The sequence below is a fragment of the Lontra canadensis genome, unplaced genomic scaffold, assembly GCF_010015895.1.
Source record: "Lontra canadensis isolate GAN:19392208 unplaced genomic scaffold, GSC_riverotter_1.0 scaffold31, whole genome shotgun sequence".
In the NCBI taxonomy this organism is placed as follows: domain Eukaryota; kingdom Metazoa; phylum Chordata; class Mammalia; order Carnivora; family Mustelidae; genus Lontra; species Lontra canadensis.
In genome coordinates this window covers 12,234,097-12,259,749 of record NW_022631025.1, presented here as the reverse complement: position 1 = coordinate 12,259,749, position 25,653 = coordinate 12,234,097, and the positions used below count along the sequence as shown (strand labels likewise).

Below are 25,653 nucleotides of genomic sequence, written 5' to 3'. Positions count from 1 at the left end.
CATAAGGTCCATATCTACAAGGTGAGGAGTTTTAGCTAGCTAAAATACTCTAATGTGTATGTATCCCAAACAAATTTGGCTTCAGTGAATAATGTCCTTTGAGTTCCATTTTTTCTTTTAAAGGTTTTCTATAATTTTTTTAGTACATTTAAAACTTTTTTCTCTTTTATGTGGAAATGGATTTCCCATCTAACTAAACTTTCTTTTTTCAGATGTACTCACTTTTAAAGACAAGACTTCTATAAATAGCCACACCCTTTTTGCAAAATATTGTTATGCCAGAAGGAAGACTTTTTGAAAATCCACCATAAATAAAAATAAAATCAATTTTGGAGAGTTGCTATAACTTTTCTTTTAATAGTTAAGGGTGAGCAGAAAAAATTCTGATTCTCTTCCCATATAATGTGTTCCCTTGTATAAAAGTGTAATGTGGTGCTCACTTTGGCAGCACATATAGTGAAATCAGAATGATACAGAGATTAGCATGGCCCCTGTGTTAGGATGACACACAAATTTGTGAAGAGTTCCATATTTTTGTACACAGTTAAATATTTCACTCCCCCTGCTTATTTCATGTTTATTCTGGGCTGAAAAAGACTTTGCCAAAACATTAAAGACCATTCTTTTCACTAAAGAAAGAAAAAAGTATAATGTTAACATTGTACAAGAATTGGTATTTTGAAAAATAGGTTACGGGTGCCTAGATGGCTCAGTTGGTTAAGTGACTCCTGATTTTGGCTCAGGTCATGATCTCAGAATTGTTCCTTGCTGAGTGTGGAAACTCAGTGAGATTCTGTCTCTCTCTCTCTCTCTCCCTCTCTCTGCCCCTCCCAACACATCCGTCCCCTGCTCACACACTCTCTCTCTCTAAAGAAAAAAAAAATAGACTAAATTACAGAACATGGCTAATATGACTCTCTAAAATATTCATCATAAGTCTATATCTTACCATATGAATGGATTTCCACTACTAAATTGTTCAGTTTTAAAGTGTTTGGTTTGGAAGTATTCATCCAATGTGAATGATTGAAACAGAACTCATTCAAAGACCTGGATTCTGGTCCTCATTCTGCATATGCTGTGAGGTCTTAGCTAAGACACTTCCCCTGGACCTTTGTTTTCACATCTGAAAACTGAAGATTCTAAATTCGATCCTCTGTTAATGGCTTATACTCCCATAACTTGATGTCAAAGAGTTCTGGGACTATCCTTCAGAAGTCTCAAATTGTTAGAAGAACTAAATCATTTCTGATTTACAGGTGAAGAAACAGGGATTCAAATAACCGTAAACAACTTGCCCAAAGTCAGGATGCTAAACCATGGACTGGCAGATCCCTCACCTAGGTCTTTCTGATTCTAAAGCTCATGCTTTTAGTTCTACCTCCAAGGCAATTCTCTCCTTTCAGAAGTCCCAGAGGAGAAGAACCTCTGGATTCCATACTATTAGCATGAAATCTATACCTTGTAGAAGAGCCTCCTTAGAGAAAGTACTGGAGTGCTTCAACATTGGCCTCTAGATCCTGTCCTTCAATTCACTGAGACAGGGGTTCTCACACTGTGGTCCCTGGACCAGAAACAATAAGAATGTCAAAGACTTGCCAAAAAATGAATTCTTGGGCCTCACCCTGTATATCAGAGTCTGAAGCAGAAACTCTGGGAATGGAACCTGGCCCTCCGTGTTTTAACAAGCCCTCCCATGATTCAGTTACGCAGGGCAGTTTGAGAACCACTGCACTGAGGTGTGACCTTGGAAATGTATGCAAGAACTCTGAGCTCCAGCCTCTAGCTCTGACATCCTAGGGTCCTCCTATGACCTAACTTATGAATGAACAGGGGGATAGATCATATTCGTACCCCTAATTTTAAGGACTGATACCCATAGAGTGAAGGAGAAGGCAGATGAGGAAGACGAGAACAGCCTTTTGTATGTCCCCCAAGTAGCCAGAGTAGCAATTGTCGTGAGGATGTATGGCAGTGATGCCTGTGACATCCCAAATTAGAACAACTCTTTTGCAGTCACTCTGAATGTATAAAATGTATTAGGCAACTTGGAACTCAGCTCAAAGAAAGAATCAATTAAAAATGTGCATTCTGTTTCTTTAGCCCTGCTTTAAAGTCATTCAGGAGACAGTTTCTGGGAAAGGAGTCTAATAGATCTGTTTTGCAAACTGCAACAAAGTAATATCTCACTTCCCAGGAGTTAACCCCCCATCTCCCCCACCTCCAGGAGATGAATATATTTTGGGATCCATTTTCACCAGAGATGACATAACCAGCCTTCCAGGTAGCTTCAGGAACTCATGTTTCCCCAGCTTAGCAATGACTCAGCGGATGGCAAGGGAGTATGAATGGCTTTAAGTACCATACTGGCGCCAAGGGTCATATTTTCATTATTTATTAAACATGTTTCTGGCCCATCGCCCAAGTTCCTATAACTCTATTCTTACGTGGTGCACAACTTGGGTCAGAGATCTCTTCATTAGGTCTGGTCCTAAGGTTAGAAAGATGCCATTTTTCACTTGTGTGATTGAAGCTACTCAGGCATTATCAGAACGCCTGTCAAATGAGAGTTGACTGAAGGAGTGCACAGGGTTAAATCTGGTTTATAAAGAACGGCAATGGGGCGCCTGCATGACCTCAGGGTTGTGGGATTGAGCCCCACTTGGGCTCTGCGCTGAGCATGTGGAGCCTGTGTAAGAGTCTCTCTCTTTCCTTCTGTCTCCCTTCCCCTGCGTTCTCTCTCTCTAAAATAATAAACAAATAAATCTTAAAAAAAAAAAAAAAGAACAGTGATGGTTGCACACCATCTTATTTATTTCTGTCGTGATGGGGAAGGACGCAAACAAGGTCTGAACAGTTACTATGTCCCAAATGCTTTATGTACGTTTCTCTCATTGAATCCTCACAGCAACCCTGTGAGGTTGGAGTTTGGGTACCATTTTGTAGACAAGCAAGCTGAGGCTGAGAGTCCTGAAATCGCACAGCTGATAAAATGGCAGGGCCAGGAGTGCGACACAATTCTTTATCTCTCATTTTCCTTGTTGTCTGAAACGGGATTTAGTACATGGGCAAAATGCCTCCTCAGAACTGGGGCTCGGAGTATGGCCTTGAAACAAGCTGATGTTCAAGAATCATAGACCCTGGGGCACCTGGGTGGCTCAGTCATTAAGCATTGGCTTTCTCCTCAGGTCGTGGTCCTGGGATCCTGGGATCCAGTCCCGCATCGGGCTCCCTGCTTGGTGGGCAGCCTGCTTCTTCCTCTGCCCTTCCCTGTGCTCTCTCCCTCACCTTCTCAAATAAATTAAATCTTAAAAAAAAAAAAAAAAAAAGGAATCATAGACTGTACCTTGGAATAACAGAGGCAACTGATTTTGGTGGATAAAGGGGGAAAAAGTAAACTCATACTTTTTTTTCTTCTTTGGAGAAAGAAAGAGATTACATGTGGGGGTTGGTGGGGGTTGAAGAGAGCAGAGGGAGATGGAGAATCTTAAGCAGGCTCCGCGCAGCACAGAGCGGCTTGATCTTATGACTTGATCTTCCACACGGCTTGATCTTATGACTCCCCCATATCGTGACCTGAGCCAAATCAAGAGTTAGATCCTTGACTAAGCCACCCAGGTGCCCCTAAACTCTAGTACTTTTTGTTAATTTGTTCTATCAAATATTTTAGACCTATAAAATCACCTATGGATATGTCGCTCATATACCTTTAATGTGTATAAAAGAGAGATGTCATAAAGACTCTGAGAAAATAAACACTCACGCATCTATAGCCCAGTTCTGTGTTCGTTTCTTCACTGTATCTTTGACCCACAAATAACCACTGTCCTGAATTTTTTGTTTTTTCCTTGATTTTCTTTATGGTTTTATTATATGTCTTTGTATATGTATGTATAAAATATATTATTAACATTGTTTCTAAACATTATATATGTAGGGGCTCCTGGGTGGCTCAGTGGGTTAAGCCGCTGCCTTCGGCTCAGGTCATGATCTCAGGGTCCTGGGATCGAGTCCCATATCGGGCTCTCTGCTCAGCAGGGAGACTGCTTCCTCCTCTCTCTGCCTGTCTCTCTGCCTACTTGTGATCTCTGTCAAATAAATAAATAAAAACCTTTAAAAAAAAAAACAACATTATATATGTAAGGTATTATACTGAAAGTATACTTCTGCAATACGATTTTTTTTTTATTTAACATTATGCTCCTGGATTTATCTATTTTGTCACATAGAGCTATAATTCATTCATTTTCTCTGCTGTATTTTTGTCCTGTCATATCAGTAGACATGTGGATTGTTTCCAGTTGTTTTTTTTTAAGATTTATTTATTTATTTATTTGACAGACAGAGATCACAAGTAGGCAGAGAGGCAGGCAGAGAGGGAGGAGGAAGCAGGCTTCCCGCTGAGCAGAGAGCCAGATGCGGGGCTCGATCCCAGGACCCCGGGATCATGACCTGAGCCGAAGGCAGAGGCTTTAACCCACTGAGCCACCCAGGCACCCCTGTTTCCAGTTTTTGATCATCACTACGCTACCATGGACAGTCTTAAACAGGTCTCTTGATCACATGTATATTTCTCTACATACATACTACCTAGAAGTAAATTGCTGAGTTTTAGGGTATGCACGTGTTCACCTTGATAAGACAATGTCAAATTGTTTTCTGAAGATTTGGACCTCTTTATACTGCTACAAGCAATAGTTAAGCATTTGTATATCCCAGCATTTGATATTGTCACACTTTTTCATTTCATTTTCTAGTTTGGTAGGTGGAAAATGGTAGCCTATAGTTTCAACTGGTAGTTTCTCCACAACTGATTTGGTTGAATGTCTTTTGGTTGAAAGTCTTATTGGCTTTTCTGGTTTCCTCATCTATGAAATATATACTTGGCTCTCAAATCCTCTACTCTCTCAACCCTTCTAGGTCCATAGTATGGATGAAGAATTGCAGACACATGAGAAGTGGTGAAGGAAATGAGGGGTGGGGTAAAATGTGTATCCCAAGAAGAGAAGACACCATGTTTGAAAGCCCAGAACTCAATGAGAATGCTGTGTGTTGAAGAAACCAACTGAATCCCACCCAACACAGGGATGAAAGGCAAGCTTTGACTTCAAAGTGAGAGAGTTCTGAAACTGAAACACATTTCAAGACCACCCCATAGTAATTTTCAGGTCAATATCCAGACACTGGTTATATGACTCTGGAATCCCTTAGCCACAAAAGGATATAAAACAGCTGAGAGAGTAGAAATGCAGGAATGATTTGTGGAGATGAGTTTTTGGAGGGAGAACTGTTTCCTTTAACTCCTTCAAGTGGGAGGACGGGTGCTACCCTTTTACCTCAAGATTGGAGAGAAGGACTGTAGTTGGACCAGGAGGAGAATTTGATATGTATTCTGAGGGACATGACATTCAGAGGACATGGTAGATGATGTCAAGTCATGCTTTAAAAAGTGAAAATGACTTTAAAATGTGAAATGACTGTAGTTGTCCACAGTTACCCATTAGGAGAGAGGCCAGAAGTGGGAACAGCTTGACTTCCACATCTGGTATAGCATCTTTCCATTATACTGACCAGGGGTTAAAAACAAAAAAAGGAATCCTCTCCTCACTTCTCTTTCCTTGCTTCAACCCCCTGGTGGAGTCAGAGATTGAGCATAATGCAGGGTGTGGAGGAGGTGGGAGTTCCATGTGGGGGAAAAAGAGAAAGCAGCATGACCTAGCCCCTGCCTCCACAAGCAGCCAGCCCACATTGGACTCCAGCCTGGGGATGAACACAATTTCATTTTAAATTGAATTTTGTGTTTTCCATCTTATATGGGCCTGGATATTTTGAAATATTAAACTGAGAATTGTAAGGGCCCATTTAGCCAGAGCGATTCCATCTTGGATTAAACGGTCATTTTGTTATTTATGCAGTAAAACTTAAACTGACCCTGCCCCCACCCCCCAGGGAACTTACTTAAAAGCAAGCGCGGGAAACCAGTCCCACGTAACAAAGCCCAAATACAAGGGTGGGTCAGGCCAGGTGGAGACATCCAATCAGTGGGGGCGCATACTGTCTCCCTAGCTACCAAGGAGTGTGGGTCCTGCCTTTTGGGGGTCAATTCGGACCAAGGTGATAGGCTAGTTCAAATATCTACTAGGGTAAATTGTAATTCAATTGGTTACTTATGTGTGACCTAGCATGACTGTGCAGCTTTCTGTGTGTTACAATCTCGCTGGCCACCTGTGTGTGGCCAGGCGCAACCACATGGCCTTTGCCCTTAAAAGCTAGTCTGTAAGGTAGAGAGAGGTTGCCTCTTTGCAAGAGATGGCCCTGGCCGGTCAGCTTGATTCTCAATGCTTGGTGCAAAATAAAGCTTTGCTTGACCTTTGCTTTGTATCAGTCTCGCTCCTTTGACCATGGATCCAACAAGAATGTGTGTTTGACACTGGAAGTGGCCATAACATTTTCTGTTACCCAGTAGGAAACCAAAAAGTCATTGCAACTCCTGGCATCTTTGTCCAAGTGTGAAAGAAGAGACAGGAAAGACTAAAGGAACAGTGGGAGAGAGATACTAAATTGTTTCCTGATAAAATTCTAGGAGTTCTGATGTTCAAAATCAATGTAATTAGAGAGCGGCAAGAAAGAGATTGTAGGGAAGATGGCCAAATGAATGAGTCACATGGGGAGGATTTGGGACTCAAGGCCCTTGAAAGCCATTCAAGAGTTCGACGTAGGGGAATTTTGTGACCAAAATTGTGCTTTTTTTTTTTTTTAAAGGCCTCTAGTTCAGGGTATATGATGATTTGAAGGGAAGTAGAGGTAAGGGTTGCCCAGAGGAGGCGTTCGTTTAGATGAAATGTCATAGGGGCTCAAGTCCAGATTAGTGGCAGTGAAGGTAAAAGAAATGGAAGGTTCAGAGAGAAGTGATAAGCTTGCTAGTCATTGATGATGGAACTGATGTGGGAAGTGAAGATTGGTTCCTACATTTCTGATTTGAGCCACAAAATAATCAACAGTGCCATTTCCAGAGATGAGGAATTCTTTTGATCCTTCAGTATTCTTGGGAGACACACAGGGTAGAAGGTAGCATCTGCCTCTTACTGCTGCGGTGACTAATGCTCCAAAAAGCCAGTTATTTTGTTGACATCCACACAACTCATTACATGCCGGGAGCTTCTACTTTGAATGACAGTGCTTGAACTAGTTCCCTTTGATTCCATTTAGAAACATATGCCCAAACATAGGTGGAGTTAAGTGTGTAATTTAAAGAGAGAGAGGCACCCGGCTGACTCAGAAGAGTGTACAATTCTTGATCTCAGGGTCATGAGTTAAAACCCCACATAGGGTCTAGAGATTATTTTTTTAAAAGGGATATACTTCAAAAAAAAAAAAAAAGAAAAGAAAAGAAAAGAAAGGAAGAAAGAAAAGGAAGAGGGAAAGAAACTAGGTCATGATAGAGTCCTCAAGCTTAAAATATTTATACATTCAACCATTGCAGCAAAAGATAATTATGCTTCTTGGACTCATGGAAACATACTTTGAAACCCTCGATTTCAATACAGTTGAGAAAACTCTGAACTGGCGTAGGTAACCTTTTGCTTCTCTCTCAGCCACAGGACTCTTGCATTTTTTAAAAATTTATTTTATTTTTTTTTAGAGCATGATTTCTCAATCCTTAATGTGTACATGAATCACATGGGGATCTCGTTAAAATGCCAATTCTGCTTCAGTAGGTTTGGGGTGGGGCTCGAGATCCTGCATTTTTAACTGGCAACCAGGGTATGCCCAGCCTGCTAGTCTGACTTTTGGAAAAGCAAGGTTTGAGATGAGCCCAGAACTTCTCGGAGTAGTGGTAGGCACTGAGAAAGATCAAAGGGAAAGGACCCAAAGGAATCCCAGAAATGTAATTATGTCAGGGATAAACAGCACTGCACCTTACAAAAATGGCGAGGCAGACACATTTTCCCAGGCCTGTTTCCACTTTGCAAATTCCTTTCCTCATTCAGCACTTTGCCTATGCTGTAGTCCCTTTCTGTGTATTAACTAACCAATCCTTGTCTAGGGTCAGCCTGGAAAGCGGGTTTTTCCTGTTACCCTCCTGCATACTCTGCCCAGAAGGCTGCATTTGCACCTGCACTTTCAAGTTTCAAGACCCAGAAGAATAAAATGTTAAATGTGGAACAACAGGCAAAACATGTAAAATACCCGACATACACAAATCCTGGAAAAGAGGAGAGACTCTGCCCGTTCACGTGGCTTTTCCTCTAGGGAACATTTTATCCTGCTTCATTCCCTGTGCCTCCTTAAAACCAATCTTTAAGACATTAAATATTAAAAAGGGAAGTATTTCTCTCCAAAGGGTATCTGTTGGCATTTTTGCCTGTACTCTTCTCGCTCTGAAGTGATGTAGGGTGTAGGGTCTTGGAGCTCTCACTGAGTTGAGGGGTAAACATGTGGGGACGGACTGGACCAGACTAAATTGTTCCGATTGACCTTGCTGAGTTTAGAGCCAGTAGGAGATGTCAGACTCTGCTCTTGCTTTTGCCATTTACATCCTCTGTGACCTTGGGCAAGGCCTTTCTCATTTTCAGTTTTGGTGTTTTTTTGTTTTTTTTTGGTTTTTTTTCCACATGTAAAATGAAACAATGGGACGGAATGCTGTCTTTCTCTTTCCGGCTCTAAAAACTTTGTCTCTGACTTTGTTCCAAGTGAACTGGGAAAGGGGGAAATTTTCAAGCTCCCAGTTACAGTGGCTGGTCATCAGAATCACTTTGGAGAGCTTTAAAAAATATAGAGATAGCTAGGTCTCCTCCCACCCTGTTCTGATCACTTGTGGTTGCAGCCTTGGAAACTATTTTCACAAAGTTGGCCAGGTAGGTTCTGTCCATCAGATAAATTTGGGAATCACCAAACCAAGCCACAAGGGGGCGCCTGGGAGATGCCAGTGCCATCTTAGTTGTTTTAAAACCATTTTGAATATTAAAAATAGAAATAAAATCGATTTGTCATTTCCATACCTAATGTTGTCTCATATAACTTGAAAATGTGGTTGAAAGTATCTTTTACTCTTTGGTATTTGGGGTTTAATTTTCTTCTGCGTGAGGTAAAACTATACGTAATAGGTATTGTTAAATAACAAAAATTCAACAGAGTAAGTTTGAAGTCTAATTGTCTTCATTAAATGATCGGGAATCAGGCAGCATCCCATCTAGCAAGTAGTATTTTCATAGAAGGAGGGTGGAGCGAGAAAGTTATTAGCAAAAGAAAAGGACTGTTGAGAGCAAGCTGGCTTTCCTTTGGGGAGTGGGGTGGGGAGCAAGGGGTCTTATGCAGATTTACCTTATCTTTATGAGACCAAGAGGGCCCTTATGGCACTCATGGGCACTGACTCATTGGCTACAGTTGAGACTATATTTCTTTTCTTTTTTTTTTTTTTTTTTTAAGATTTTATTTATTTATTTGACAGAGAGAGATCACAAGTAGGCAGAGAGGCAGGCAGAGAGAGAGAGAGAGAGAGAGAGAGAGGAGGAAGCAGGCTCCCTGCTGAGCAGAGAGCCCGACGAGGGGCTCGATCCCAAGACCCTGGAATCATGACCTGAGCTGAAGGCAGAGGCTTTAACCCACTGAGCCACCCAGGCGCCCCTTTTCTTTTCTTTTTTAAAGATTTTGTTTATTTGTTTGATAGAGAGATCACAAGTAGGCAGAGAGGCAGGCAGAGAGAGAGGAGGAAGCAGGCTCCTCGATGAGCTGAGAGCCCAATGTGGGACTTGATCCCAGAACCCTGAGACCACGACCTGAGCCGAAGGCAGAGGCTTAACCCACTGAGCCACCCAGGAGCCCCGAGACTACATTTCTGGGGGAGGTTGAACCTAAGCTAAAGTTGACACTAAGCTAAGGAGGGGGTAGGGTCTGAGGATACCATTAGGAGGAAGATGAGAGATGTTTGGAAAACAAAGTTTGCTCGTAAAGAGCATTTCCTGAATCTGCTGGGTTTTGATTGCTTTTAACTCAAAATAATGTTCCTGACAAAGTGGTCCATCTTGGGGTGGTCTGCCCTTGGCCCCTATAATCTAAAGCTTTTAGAAGAATGTTTAGTATATAATTAGCATCTAATATATGTCAGTGATTCATGTTGCTGTGTTGTCATCATCATCTTATCTTGGCAGGACTTTTTCCCACTCAGTTCCCCAGACCTAAATCCCACACTCCACCTCATCTTCCCTGTGTCTCAGATACTGCATCCAACTGGTAATGCTTCTTCCTCTCTTGAATCTATGATGCATAGAATCTAGGTGCATCCTTCATTTAATCACTCATTATTTTACTTCCAGACCGCCACAATGTCTTCCTGAAAGTCTCTCTCCTTCCATGAGCAATCGTTTTAAAATACAAATCCGATTATGTTTTCCCACGAACAAAATCACATCAATGGCTGTATGCCATTTATTGTCAAAGGGTGCTAAAAATCAGTGTGTTGTGTGTGTATTTGAAGAGAGAATGATAAAGCCAATGAGACAAAATGTTAATGATACACAAATCTGGGGGTGCCTCGGTGGCTCAGTTGGTTAAGCGTATGTCTAACTTCAGCTCAGGTCTCGCTCTCAGGGACCTGAGATAGAGCCCTAAGGGCGGACTCTGCATTCAGTGGGAGTCTGCTTGTCCCTCTGTGAACCCCACCCCCAGCTAGTGCATGTGCCTCCATGAATGCTCGCTCTCTCTCTCTCTCTCTCTCTCAAATATGTAAGAAAATCTTAAAAAAAAAAAATAGACAAACCTGGATAAATGGTATGCCAGTGTTTTATGTACCCCCCTTTTTTTTATTGTTGCAACTTTTTGTAAATTTGAAATGATTTTCAAAACAAAACACTTCACTGGCTTACCTGCTTCAGACCCATCTCCTGCTAGTTTCCCTCTTTGATGTTTAAGCTTCAGCCATAATACATGATTGTAGTTCTTTACTTTTGCACTTGAGTGTTCACTAATTTGGAATGCTGTGGTTTTTACCACTTGTCTACCAGGAAAACTCCTATTTATACTTCAATACCCAGCATATAATACCTCTTATATGATGCCTGTGTTTTTTAACAGAATTAATCACCTGACTCCCTTGGGCTGACTGTGTTTCTCATTTTGACTGCTGTGCCCTTTTCTCACATAGTACAATTAGTCTGTGTCTTATACTAAACTCAGAAGATCTTAAAGAACAGAGTTCCCCAAGTCTTATTCATTATTGTACCCTGGAGCCTATAATCCCAATTTCTGACCTCTTGCACTCGTACATACATTTGTTTGCCAGGCCATGCTGGTTCCTCACCTTTTACCATTTGCAGTGACTACAATGACTCTGAATTTGCTGTGGCTTCCTGTTGTTCCCAGCTGAAGCTTGGTTCCTGGCTACTCCCCTCAATTTTTCTTTTTTTTTTTTTTTAAACTTTTTCCACATGTGGAGGAAGTGAGCCATTACTGATGAGAAGTTGAAATCCTGTGGTCATCATTGTCTTATAGACCTCCTCCAACCAGAGGGACCTCCTTCTCTTACTCAATTTTTAAAAAAGATTTTATTTATTTTTTTGAGAGAGAGAGGGCATGAGTGGGGGTGGGGGGACAAAGAGAGAGGGAGAAGCTAACTCCCTGCTAAGCAGGGAGCCCCATTGGGGACCTGAGATCATGACCTGAGCCCAGGGCAGATGCTTAACCAACTGAACCACCCAGGCACCCCTCCTTCCCCTACTCTATTTCTGTGTTTTGGAACCAGTTACTTTATCTCTTGGAAGGCTTAGATTTCTCATTTATAAAAAGATACACTTTACTTCAATACGCTTTGTAAGAGATTTGGGTACGGGAGGAAAAATACTTTTTTCACTACTCTTCTAGGTTCTTGGCTGAGAATCTTGAAGAGGAGTAAATATGCCACCCTAATATATGCTTCTTTGGCATAAGTAGTATCTTCAGCCGGGTATGCTTAAGAAACTGAAGATACAAGATAAACTCTGAAAACAAGTAAAAGTTACTCTTTTGTAAGGGACATTTACATTTATAAGGGACATTGTCATGTGTGAGGGTGTCTGTCTGTACCAGGGAGAGGATGACTTAAAATTCAGGAAACTTTCATCAGTGGAGAAGACATCACTTAAATCTGCATAACAACCCTACTCTTGTATACCACGCTTTTCCTGGTAAGCTCCCATAACTGGCTTTCTACCTCCTACATCTTTCTTTTGTCTTACGCTGAAAATGGTATTTAAGGGTGTGGGGGGTGTGGTCTTGGCCAAGAACCTAGATGGGTAGAGGGAAATTATTTTTCCTCCCCAATACCACATTGTAATATAAGACAGATTAACGAAAGAAAAACAATCGGAAATATAATAGCATATATACCTCCTGTATGCATGCAGAGATGGGAAGACTGGGTAACTCCCTGAAATGGCTCCAGCCACCACCTTAAAAACCATCATTGGCTAATGACAAAAGAAAGATGTTTGGGTAGGGCAGGGAAACTAATTATGGGAGGCTACCGGAAAAAGCACAGTAAACAAAGGGTAAGGTTGTTATGTAGATTTAAGTCAGACCTTTTCCAGTTGATAAGTTTCTAGAGATTTGGATACTGTCTTCTCTTGCTGATACAGAGAGGGCGACACCCTTATAAATGGCGGTATTCCTTATAAATGTAAACGTCCCTCAGAAAAGGTGAATTTCTCCTTCTATGTCTGCAGCTTCTCAGAACTAACCAGCCTAAAATAATCTTTATGCCAAAGAGGCATATTTTAAGGTAGCATATTTTGCTCCCTTTCTTTTACATTTTATTTTCTCTTCCTTTGCTTTGGCTTTCTGTTAAGACAGGTCATTTCACTGAATCATTTGTGCTAACTTGTCAAAGTTCATCAAATGTTAATAGAAACAAGTTATTTCTTGAGAGTTATTTAAGTCAAAGACCAGTATGCCCCTAGTGGTGGGTGTATATATCTCTTGGGATTTTTATGTTTTCATTCTGTGGAGATTTTAGGGGATGGCAAGCTTAGCACTTTGTATAGTAATAAATGACTCTTCTAAAAGTTCTAAGTTCTCATTGCTTGTTTTTTACTACCAATTAAGGCCATATGTTTTGTGCCTAAAGAACGAAGGGAGGGATGCCTGGGTGGCTCAGTTGGTTAAGCCTGTGCCTTCGGCTCAGGTCATGATCCCGGGGTCCTGGGATCGAGTCCCACATCAGCCTCCTTGCTTGGCGGGGAACCTGCTTCTCTCCCTGCCTCTGCCTGCCTCCCTACCTGCTTGTGTGTACTCTTTCTGGCAAATAAATAAATAAATAAAAGAACGAAGGAACTCCTCAAAGAAGAAAAATTATTGGCAGTAATACAGACTCACTTTGAAGTACAACTTTCAGGAAACGTCAGCTATTTCCATCTTGACCTCAGTCTGTACTTTCTAATTGATTAAGTTTTTTTCCAGCTTATATCTTAACTCAGGCAAAAGACCCTAAGGGCAAAGAATCCCGTGATGGGAACTGAAACTGCCTCCTCAAGTAACAAGGACTGCACTGAGCCAGCAAGACCCTGCATGATTGACCCCAAGACAAAGATAGACCTGACCTTTACTGCCCACCAGCTTGTACCCACTGACCTTTGTCCCACATTTTCCTTATATAAACCTAGAAGTATTTTCCACGCTTTGGAGACTGTCTTTGAGATGCTGGTCCGCTGTGTTCCTGGTGTTGGCCTTCCTGAAATAAATTCCTTTCCTTTTTCTCCACCATGTGTCTCTCTGCCCTTGGATTTGGTTTTAGCAGCAGGTGGCTAAACCCTATCTGTTTGGGGCCCGGGGGCCAGATGCTCTTGCACTCCTGGGCCCCCCATCTACAACTTGAAGGGACTGAGTATTTTCTACAGTGATGAGATAGGCCATATGCTTAACATTTCCTTGTTGGGAGCTTAAGAAGTGTGAGTCTGGAATGAAAGCTTCATAGTAGCAGGGACCCGGTCTTCCTTACTTGGTACTCCATTCCAGTGCCTCAGACAATGCCTGACTCTACTAGGAGCTCAACACATATTTGGGGAAAGAATAAATGAATGAGATCAATAAGCCTATTTAGGGAAATGTCAGAGCTCTAGAAACCTAAATATATTAAAGCAAGTGAAAAGGGGAACCCTGAAGAGACCGGTTCTTTAATGCCCCAAATTTGTCACCAGGAGACCACTTGGTACTTATGCTTGATCTGTAATGAAGATGCTCGGCTTCACCAGGTCAAGGCCTCCCCACGATGGATATTCTCCACCTGTTTCCGAAATCCGACGTTGTAACAGTACTTCTTGATCTCTCTGTGTTCCGCTGTTACCTGCATGCTGCAGTTTTTTAAGCCCAGGGTTTTCTGGGGGTAGTTCTGCTGTAATAACGGGCTAAGTTACTGACAACTGTTCCCTTTGTCATCTTCTCTTGATCAACACAGTGCAGTTTCCTGTACCCATCAGTGATGGAGAAATGATACAGCTGACAGTATTACATGTGAGTAAGCCAAAGGTATCTCATATCAATCTTCCAGGTCATATCCTCTTACTTTCTTCGTATTTTAAATGATTTGCAGTTTTGTTTTTTTTTAAAGAGATCCATTTTATTTTCTTGTTGAGTTCCTGTTGATCTGCTTATCTCTGATATCCTGAAGACTGCTTTTTTCTCCCTGCCCCGGCTCTTCCAGTCTGGGGAATTGATAAATGACAATGTGGTACTGTATAAATCATCAAAATGTGATGTACTATACCTTCTCGGCATAAACTGGAAATTAAAAAAAAAAAAAAAAGAAAAGTGCTGCGAATAGAATTGCTTTCTTTGGGCTTAAACCGGATTGGCAACAACATAGATTCTGCTGTGGGCTGAAGTCATTTTCTACTTTGGCACTACTCGGTCCATGGGGAACGGTGGAGTCATGATTTAGCAGCAAGGTTCTGGGAGCAGGCCAGCATCTACATCTGTTCTGAACTGTAAGTGGACTGGAAAAATGCTTGAAAAAAAGCCAGAGAAGGGAGGTGAAGGAGAACACAAAACCTTTAATCTGAAAAAGGCCACAAAAATGGCTTGATCAATTACAAGGAGATTGGATTTAGAGAGAAGTTTTTATAGAAATAAAATCTATATAGCTCTTCTTTGTCTTTATCCATTAAGTTCCTCTGTCTTGTGATACAAGAATCATAACGCATAATGAAACAAGAAAATCTTATTAGGAAGGACTGAAGCATCACTCACCTTACTTGGGATGAGTCTTAACATTTGAAGCACAACGTGTTGGTAACACCTCTTAGACATTCAGGCACTTTCTAGTGAATTGCATATTGGATTGCTTTTCTCCAAATGTGTGACTATACCATCTTAAAGGAATTGGGCGGGGGGTGGTATTGTTTTCTTTGTTGTTTTTGTTTGCTTGTTTTACATCAAGAGATATCCTGTCAGTTGAAAGTCGTAAAGACCATGATTGAGCAAAAATGTGGCTGATTTACTGGAAAGAATGTGCAAGCAGACTGGCCTGGGTTCAGATTTCAACTCCATCATCTCCTGGACGTGTGACTTCGGGCAAGTTGCTCTCTGGTGACTTTTTCACCTTTAGAATAATAATATCTAATTCACAGCATTGTTGTGAAGATTAGGGGAGTCCATGGGCATACAGAAAGCATGGGATAAATGTTAGTTTGCTTTCTCTCTATTCTCTACGAGGGCCTTTTCCTTCTGTCTCATTGCCCTGCACACATTTGCATATCCAGAGTCTTGATTTCCAGAGAAGGTATTTGTCTGACTGGAGTCAATAAACCAAGCCTGGCTTGTCTAAAGTTGAAAGCACTTTTTCTAACTAGCCAAGGTGGTTAGAAAAACAGAGAAAACAGGCTGCATGGCCTTTACACACAGAAAGGGAGATTCTAAGTTTACTTGGAGCAGTTTCACAATGGGTTTTGCAAAGAAGCAGGGGCAAGGATCAAGTGGGTTTTGTAGCCAAAATGCCAGATTCTTTTTTGGAAAGACTATGTAATGGCAGTCAAATTTCAATAAGAAGGAAATAGAAGATTCAAAATAATAGAAATCGTAGAAATAATTTCCACAGGATTTAAGAAAAAAAATTTTTTTTCCTCAGGAAAGCACATTACATTTTCTAATTATCTATGGGCATATGTAAAGAAAAAAAAAAATAGCTTCTAGGGGTCTCAGGGCCCTATTCAACCTCTCTGAATCACAGTTGCTTTATGTAACATGAAAGGATTGAAATGAAATTGATTCTTTCTAAGGTCGCTTTACCAATTTTTTTAAGATTTTATTTATTTATTTATTTTGACAGAGATCACAAGTAGGCAGAGAGGCAGGCAGAAAGAGAGGGGGAAGCAGGCTCCCCGCTGAGCAGAGAGCCTGATGCGGGGCTCAATCCCAGGACCCCAAGATCATGACCTGAGCAGAAAGCAGAGACTTAACCCACTGAGCCACCCAGGCGCCCTGAAAAATATTCTCTTAAATAAATGGTGTAGTCAACAGTTATATATATTGGAACTGGGAAATTTGTCAATGCTTTGGACTGTGAGTCCTGTGGATAGGCAATGTTTTGTTCTGTTTTCTTTTGTTTTTCCCTTGGCTCCTGCTTGCTAGGTATAGTTTGTATTGAAAGAAATGTATTTTGTATTACTCCATTACAAATCATAAAACCATGGTTTTGAAAGCTGGACGCAACTTTTACAGTTCATTTCCTCTATCAACCCACCCCCCCCACCCATCCCACTATTTTCTAGAAGAAGGAACTAGAATTTAGAGAGAGGGAAAGGGAGACATAAGAATGGCACCCGAGACTCACAATCCAGAATTCCTTCCACTTCACCGTTCTGTGGAATTCTTTCTGCTTCCTGACAGCGTATTTGTAACTGAGCTAAGCTGAGTTGGCTCCTTGGTAATTGATAAGTAAGAGACTACACCAGGTGGAGTTGTCACACTTAAGGAACTTTATTTGCGGAAAAGAAGATCACAGGCACTAACTTCCAAAGCCACGTATCCCTGAGTGAGGGTGAGTGCATTTCTCTTATTTAGGGTTAAGATGAATGGTCAGAAAGGGGAGTTTTTGTCATTGCAGGTAAAGGCCAGCATAAAGCTATGCAGGGGTTCTGGGGACACATGGCCATACAGGCATCCTATATTGTGTTAATGAAGCATGTGCTCCCCTCGGGTGGAGTCTTTAACATTACAATGAGGTAGGGGTAACTGTGGACACCCCATGGTCTATCCCCACAGGTGTGAGTCTGTGGTCAGGCTCACAGTGGTTTAAGCTGGCCTGGAGCTCTTCCTGTTGTTTGCCTCCAAAAGAGAAGATTCACATTCCCTTGCCAAAAGGAGGGGGAATCAGTGGGGGTCTTGCTGGGGCCGGTGTTTAACCTCATTAACCCTGTGGGGCACTGTTTCATAGTCACAGGGCTCGAAGCTCACCTCTGCACCAGCTGAGATGCCCAGGTCCCCAGTTCAGGGCCTCACTTTGCACATCATCCACTTAATTTCTCAGCCTTGAACAGGCTGAGGGCATGGCAGGAAATGCCAGCTGGCATGGCTCTCCCTTGATCGAGGACTAATTTTGCCTGGCCTTGCAGAACTTGCTTGCCTTTTTTCAGCTGTGTCTGCACCAATATGGCTGAATTTACCAGAGCCAAGAGGATGTTTCACCATCTGCGTGTTAGTGGGGAATTGGCCTTTCTGCTCCTCCAACAGGGTTTTGGAAGGCGTGGTGGCTGGGGGCCAGCGCCCTGAGGTCCTCCTCCTCGGATTGCATGCTGCTGAGGGAGAGGAAGCTCTGCAGAGACTGAGAGCTAGTGTGACAAAGGTCTGCACGAGTGTGCAGCAGCAAATGTGATCTGAACACAGTTGCAACACTGTTGCAAACTGTCTCCTACTACGTTCCTGTCATTATTGCATTTGGACGGTCAGTTGAGAAAGGCCTGGATTAAAAAAAAAAAAAAGAGGAAGAAAGGAAAAGAAAACAAAGAATTTTTTTTTTTAAAGATTTTATTTGTAAGTAATCTATCTCAACACCCAGTGTGGGGCTCAAATGTACAAGGCCGAGATCAAGAGTTGCATGCTGTGGGGCGCCTGGGTGGCTCAGTGGGTTAAAGCCTCTGCCTTCAGCTCAGGTCATGGTCTCAGGGTTCTGGGATGGAGCCCCGCACTGGGCTCTCTGCTCAGCCGGGAGCCTGCTTCCTCCTCTCTGTCTCTACCTGCCTCTCTGCCTACTTGTGATCTCTATCTGTCAAATAAATAAAATCTTAAAAAAAAAAAAAAAAAAGACTTGCATGCTGTACTGACTGAGCCACCCAGGTGCCCCAAGATTAAAAAATACAGAGAAGAAAAATAATGCCGTGTATTCGATTACCATTCCAGGGGAATTATCAGAAAGTTTTTGTTATATACTTTTTATAGCTTTTAAAACATACGAATGTGGATTCTACATGTATTTATATATGCTTTTTTCCTTAAAATATATCATAAACAATTTTGTATACCACTAGACCTTATTTAACAATATTTTTAGCAGCTGCATTGTATCCCATCTGATGCTTATACCGTATATGTATTCCCCTATTGTTGGATATTTAAGTGCTCTTCAGCTTTTTGTTATTTGAAGGAATGAATTGGAAACCTTCTTATCTAACTCTGGTTATTTTCATAAGCAAATCCTTGAAAACAAAATTGCTGAGTCAAAGTAATGACTAGTTTCTAGTTTAAGTTTTAATATCCACTGCCAAATTCCCTTTGAGCAAGGTTATAGCAAGTTACATTTCCACCAATGTAGACCATTAGCAAATTTCTCAGTGTCCTCACTGCTATGGGGAGTTTGATAATGTGATAATTTTTTTTATAATCTTTGATAATGTGATAAGTGAAAAATGTGATAAGTGAAAAATGTCCACCATTACACTTCAATGTAGGTTGTGGATCACTATATATTTCCTTAATTTTTAAAGTTTGTTTATTCACTTATTTTAAAGATTTTATTTATATGAGAGACAGATAGAGCATGAACAGGGAGGAGGGGTAGAGGGAGAGAGAGAAGCAGATTCCTTACTGAGTGGGGAGCCTGATGTGGGGCTTAATCCCAGGACCCTGAGATCATGACCTGGGCAGAAGGCAGATGCTTAACCGACCGGGCCACCCAGCTGCTCCTATTTATTTATTTTTTATTACTCTCTACACCCAATATGGGGCTCGAACTCATGACCTTGAGATCAAGAGTCCCATTCTCTTCCGACTAAGCAAAGCCAGGCACCCTACATTTCCTTAATTTAGACCAAGCTAAGGTTACAAAAGTATAGACTGTCAGGTTCCCAGATGAAGAGAATCATACTCGGGCTATTTTTACACATATGATTTTTTGTTTTCTTGTTAATTACACAAAAAGTCATGATGCCATCTTTAATTTATTTTCTGTTTTCTGTTGATAATACTTATCCCAGAGCAGATAACCCTTATATATATTTGTTTGTTTTAAGAGAAAAAAGTGGTCATCTTGCCTTTTGTAGTTATGATAAAGAAATTTCCAACAATTGTTTACTTCTGTGAGTATCAGGAATGCCACTAGGAAAGTCAAGATAAATTCTTCTCGGTAGCAATTATTTTGATAAAAAGGGAATGTATTTTGTGTTTTATTAGGAGGGGTATTATTGGAGTAGTTTTTTTTAACCTGCTGGGAAAGAAAAATATGAAATCTTTTTGGTAGAATTACTTAAAAGATGCCAGTGAGAGGGTTGCTTGGCTGGCTCAGTTGGTAGAGTATGTGTGACTCTTGAATTCAGGGTTGTATGCTCAAGTCCCATTATATGTTGGGTGTAGAGATTATTTAAAAATAAAAATCATTAAAAAAGAGAGAGAGAGAGTGAGGACCATGGCATTTCTGGTTGGTGGGATGGTTTCAATAACTAGGAGTGAGCATAGCTAGATTGTTTTACTAAGCTTAGGTGCGTGCCCAAGAGAATGATTTAGGGATTCTTAAGGGACTAGGGATTCCTAGTCCCTATAGCTGAGCTGGAAAATGCATTCTAGTCAGAATTTAGTATGTCTCAGGAAGGGTTGCACTGAGAAGAAAACCCTCAATGGTAAAGGAGAAAAACATTTCTTTATGTTTTCTTTTTTAAAAGATTTTATTTATTTATTTGACAGACAGAGATCACAAGTAGGCAGAGAGGCAGGCCGAGAGTTGGGAGGAAGCAGGCTCCCTGCCCAGCAGAGAGCCCAATGCAGGGCTCCACCCCAGGACCCTGAGATCGTGACCTGAGCCGAAGGCAGAGGCTTTAACCCACTGAGCCACCCAGGCGCCCCTTCTTTATGTTTTCTACCAAAGAAGTGGAGATGATAGGATATATCAATTTTATTTTTATTTTTAAAGATTGATTAATTGATTGATTGAACAGAGAGAAACACAGCCAGAGAGCAAACACAAGCAGGGGGGAGTGGGAGAGAAGCAGGCTTCCTGTGGAGCAGGGAGCGTGGTGTGGGTCTTGATCCTGGGACCCTGGGATCATGACCTGAGCTGAAGGCAGCCGCCCAATGATTGAGCCACCCAGGTGCCCCAAATCTCAATTTTTAAAAAGTTCTATGGTTGTGTTTTATTTTAAATGCATCCTTTAAAAATAAAGATTTATTTATTTATTATTTTAGAGAGAAAGAGACAGAGCATGAGTGGGAGGGAGGGATGGAGTGGGAAAGGGAGAGAATCTCAAGCCAGCCCCATGCCGAGCTTGGAGCCCAAAGCAGGGCTCGACCCCAGCCACTGTGAGATCATGACCTGAGCCAAAACCAAGAGTTAGATGCTTAACCAGCTGTACCACCCAGGTGTCCCTGTTGTGTTTTATTTAAAATAAACAAGGATAAGGGTGTCTGGCTGGCTCAGTCAGTAGAGCTTGTGACTCTTGATACAGCAAGCCCCACTTTGGGCATAGAGCTTACTTTTAAATAAAATAAAATAAAATAAAATAAAATAAAACAAAGCCAATTGAAAGAAAGAAAGAATGAAAGAAAGAAATATGATGTTCCCTATGGTTTTTCCAATATTTACAGAAATAACTTTTATAAAAATATGTGCACTATATTTCTGAGATGTTTATCATTTAGATTAAAAGGTTTGCCATCAATAATACTTTAATATTGATTGATTATTCTACATATAGGGAGAAAAGTATTTCTATAATTGAGGTGAGGAAAGAAAATCCTAAGAAAGATTAGTTTGTTTTAAGATTTTGAATTTTCTTGGAACCAAGACTTCAATATAATGTATAAGTTAAAAAAAAAAAAAAAGAAAAGAAAAGAAAAGAAAGCTAAGCTCAGAGTAAAAACTGAGCCCTAAGCAGTGTGCTGTAACAAGCAAAGGAGGTCGGGGTCAGTAAATTTGGGTTCTGAACCCAGTTCTGTGACCAGTGGGAGAACTTTAGGTCATCCAATCCCATCCGTCTTGGTCTCAGCCTTCTGATCTATAAAATGTGGAATTTGGATTTGTTGATCCCTTCCAGATCAAATAATTTGTGATTTTTTTTTTTTTTTTAGATTTTATTTATTTACTTGAGAGAGAGAGAACATGAGGGGGACTGCTTTACCACTGAACCAGCCAGACACCCCTGGAGTAAAATCTTTAAACATCCTATGCATTAAAAGTACGAACCTATTCTTTTTCTTTTCTTTTCTTTCTTTTTTTTTTTTTTTTTTTTTGAGATTTTATTTATTTATCAGAGATGGAGAGAGACAGAGCACAAGCAGGGGGAGCAGCAGGCAGAGGGAGAAGCAGGCTCCCCGCTGAGCAGGGAGCCAGACCATGACCTGAGCTGAAAGCAGACGCCCAACAGACTGAGCCACCCAGGCATCCCTGATTCTATTATTTTAAACCAAATATTTGTATGTGGAACTCAGTTGTGTCTCTTAATTTTTTTTTTAAGATTTTATTTATTTATTTGAGAACAAGTGAGATAGAGTGAGAGAGCACAAGGAGAGGGAGCAGCAGAGTTAGAGGGAGAAGCAGGCTCCCCACTGAGCAAGGAGCCTGATTTGGGACTAGATCCCAGGATCCTAGGACCAGGACCTGAGCCAAAGGCAGATGCTTAACTGACTGAGCCACCCAGGCATCCCCCTTAAAAAAAAAAAAGAAAGAAAGAAAGAAAGAAAAGATTTTCCCCCTCTTAATTTGTACAAACATTATTCAGAGATTGGTATAACTGAGAGTGGAAAAAGGTCTTCTGACTCCCAGGCTTGGTCTGATTTTTGTTGAAGAAGACGGTCTCAAACACAAAGGACCCTCCTCAATTCTTAACTCTTTGTACATACTGTCAGCAATCTGTAAAAACAATCATTCAATCATAATTACACTGTTTCCAGCTGAATCAGGGTTGAACTCAGGCTCATCTGGGGAGCTGCTGTAACTAGGGTCATCATAAAAAAGTTTGAAGCTGGGGCACCTGTCTCAGTCTGTTAAGCCTCTGACTCTTGATTTTGTTCAAGTCATGATCTCAGAGTTGTGAGATAGAGTCCTGCCTCAGTTTTGTGCTGGGCATGGAGCCTGCTTAAGATTCTCTCTCTCTCTGCCCCTCTGCCGCCCATCTCCCTCTTAAAAAAAAAAAAAAAAAAAGGTTCAAGTTGCACAGAAGTGCTTTAACAGCCTATCCCCCAGTTCTGACCTCCACTCATACCCACACTGACTGGGTTATTCCTTTAGTGAAAAAAATCAAGAGGCGGATGTATGGAGTAAGCCTGTGGCTTTCTCCCTGCCCAGTATGCACATGGTGCCCTCTAGCGGTAGAGTGGAGCATTTCCGAAAAGGGAATGGAGAATCCGCTTCTGTAGTGAGATCTTCCAGCTAGCTTTTTGTTTATGTGAACTTTATTTGAGTTAAAGGTCGAAAATAATGTACTTTCATTTGCAACTCAAGATGCAAGTTGCCATGGCAATCTAAAATTTACAGTGTTTACAGTGATTCCTTTTATATATACTCTATCATATCCTTTTAGACTTTTTTTTTGAAGATTTTATTTATTTGGCAGAGAGAGAGAGAGCACAAGTAGGCAGAGATGCAGGCAGAGAGAGAGAGAGGAGGAAGCAGGCTCCCCACTGAGCAGAGAGCCCGATGTGGGGCTCGATCCCAGGACTCTGGGATCGTGACCTGAGCTGAAGGCAGAGGCTTAACCCACTGAGCCACCCAGGCGCCCCCCTTTTAGACATTTTTATGGATGAGAAATAAAGTTAATCATTTAGGAAGTTTAACAATAATGAGAAAATTCTCCTCAAAAAAAAAAAATGTCCTTAGTGTGTTACTGGTATGAAGCTCACAATAGCCAAGACATTTGTATTAAGGCCTGAACCTAACTCATTAAATAAAAATAAAAGCACATTTCTTTTTTCTTTGGTGCAGAAAAGGCAATTTTATTAAAGCATGGGGGCAAGACCTTTGATCAGAAAGCTGCTGCTAAAAGCACGTTTCTTGAAGAAGTGCTGAAGAAGAAGGTGCACCAAAAATATGCACTATATATATTTTTCAAAAGGACATAAACTGCACGTTTTCGCACTGTCTTCTCTTCAGATTTCCTTTACCAGTGTTATATGCTGGACTTCTGATGTCCAGATGGCACTGTAGGAAGATGACTAAGGCAGTCGTGTGCAGAAAGGCTGGAGTATAGTACAGATAAAATATAAAGATATTATTCTAAAATTGAAGTTTGCAATGATAGTTGACTAATACTTGAAAGTTTTGAGGTGTCTGCATATAATTAAAAAACAAATCTTTGGGGGTGCCTGGGTGGCTCAGTGGGTTGAGGCCTCTGCCTTCGGCTCGGGTCGTGGTCCCAGGGTACTGGGATCGGGCCCTGTGTTGGGCTCTCTGCTCGGCGGATAGCCTGCTTCCCTCTCTTTCTCTGCCTGCCTCTCTGCCTACTTGTGATCTCTATCTGTCAAATAAATAAGTAAAACCTTAAAAAAAAAATCTTTGTATATTACGCCACTCGAGTCATGTCTTAAATGGCACTTGATGTGCACAATCTCCACTTTTAAAGTGAGTTTTAAAATTTTCTATACATTTCTGTGCTGGTTTCTAGACTAGCTACTTACAGTAAAGTTTATTTCTAAATAAAATCTTTATAATAAACAGCTTATCAGTTGTGAGAGCCAATTACTTCTCCTAAGCCCTGGTGTAGAATAGATGCATTCCAAATATGGAAGATTTCATGTATAGATATTGAACTTTGTAAAATGGTAATCTCAGCGTGCCTGGGTGGCTCAGATGGTTAAAGATCTGCCTTGGGCTCATGATTTTAGGGTCCTGGGATGGAGCCCCCAAGTCCTATTCCCCGCTCAGCGGGGAGTCTGCTTTCCCTCTCCCTCTACCACTCCCACTGCTCATGCCCTCTCTCTCTGTCTCACATGAATAATAAAATCTTTTCTTACACAAATAGTAAGCTTAAAAATTCCCTATGTTCCATTACATTGCAAAGCTGAAATTCATCTACTTCTTTTAAAAAGTCTTTTGTTCATTCAAGCAGCAATTTTCTTCAGGCTCCTTCAATTTCCTTCTTCCATACCTTATAGTGGACCTACAAGTTTATCGTGCACATGCATTAAACCTTTAAGTGAATAAAAGGATTAAAAATTTTTGAAAAAAAAATTTAAAAATTAAAAAAAAAAACACCTTTAAGTAGTTTACAGTAAGTAGTAACTCTTAGTTCTAAAGCAGCATCTTCATCATATGCAAATGTAGTTCAGAGACGATGCTAGAAAGATGACATGGGCCACACGTGGTTGACTCCTTCCATTGCTGTGTAGAGGGAAAATGCCTTGTGTGTGCCTATTATGAGAATCATTACCTCCAACAAATAGTTCCACTCTGCCAGCTTCTTTTATTTTCTTTTCAAATGCATCACATTCTCTTTGTAAATCTGCAGGATTCCCATCAAGGATATGAGCATTTTTGGATCTATATCAATATGCTTAAAAAAGTTATTCCTCACCGACAAATGGCAGCTTTCAGGACAATTGATGGGAAATTTTACGTGTTCATCCATGTTAAGTGTCTCCACATGTTTAAAAGAGAGGTCTCCAGGGGCGCCTGGGTGGCTCAGTGGGTTAAAGCCTCTGCCTTCAGCTCAGGTCATGATCCCAGAGTCCTGGGACTGAGCCCTCCTCAGGCTCTCTGTTCAGCAGGGATCCTGCTTCCTCCTCTGTCTCTGCCTGCCTCTCTGCCTACTTGTGCTCTCTTTCTGTCAAATAAATAAATAAAATCTTTAATAAAAAAATAATAAAAGAGAGGTCTCTATTCTTGTGATGTTCTGTTGACAACTATGAAGTGTGGGTTTTTGTTTGTTTGTTTGTTTGTTTAGAAGATGCTAACGATGTATGTTAGTACACCTGATAGACCAATGAACTCTTCTGATGCTGGGGCAGCAGGAACCCCTGATAACATTTTCAGAGAAAAAACTCACCTGATTTACCCCACATTATTACTCAGCTGTGTTGATTTCCTTCTCCTTGCTTGGCAAGAGTTGTGAATGATCACTTACACACACAGCAGCTTCTGAACTTCCCATTATTAACAGAGTAACTTGGGGAGGGCTACAATTTTAGATACAGTTATTGCAGGGTTGGGCACCCCAGCTGACAAGAGAGAGTTCTTGAGACATTGTATGCTGCTGTGTGAAGCTGGTG

At 41.2% G+C, this 25,653-nt stretch overlaps 1 non-coding gene and 1 pseudogene across 1 annotated transcript; one reads left to right on the top strand and one right to left on the bottom strand.

The window, feature by feature from the left end:
* Positions 1–432: 432 nt before the first annotated feature.
* LOC116873107 lies at positions 433–536 on the top strand. The gene has a single exon (XR_004383742.1). It is a non-coding gene; the product is annotated as a U6 spliceosomal RNA (small nuclear RNA).
* Positions 537–24,513: 23,977 nt separating this feature from the next.
* On the bottom strand, positions 24,514–25,043 carry LOC116873017 (annotated as a pseudogene).
* Between the last annotated feature and the right edge of the window lie 610 nt (positions 25,044–25,653).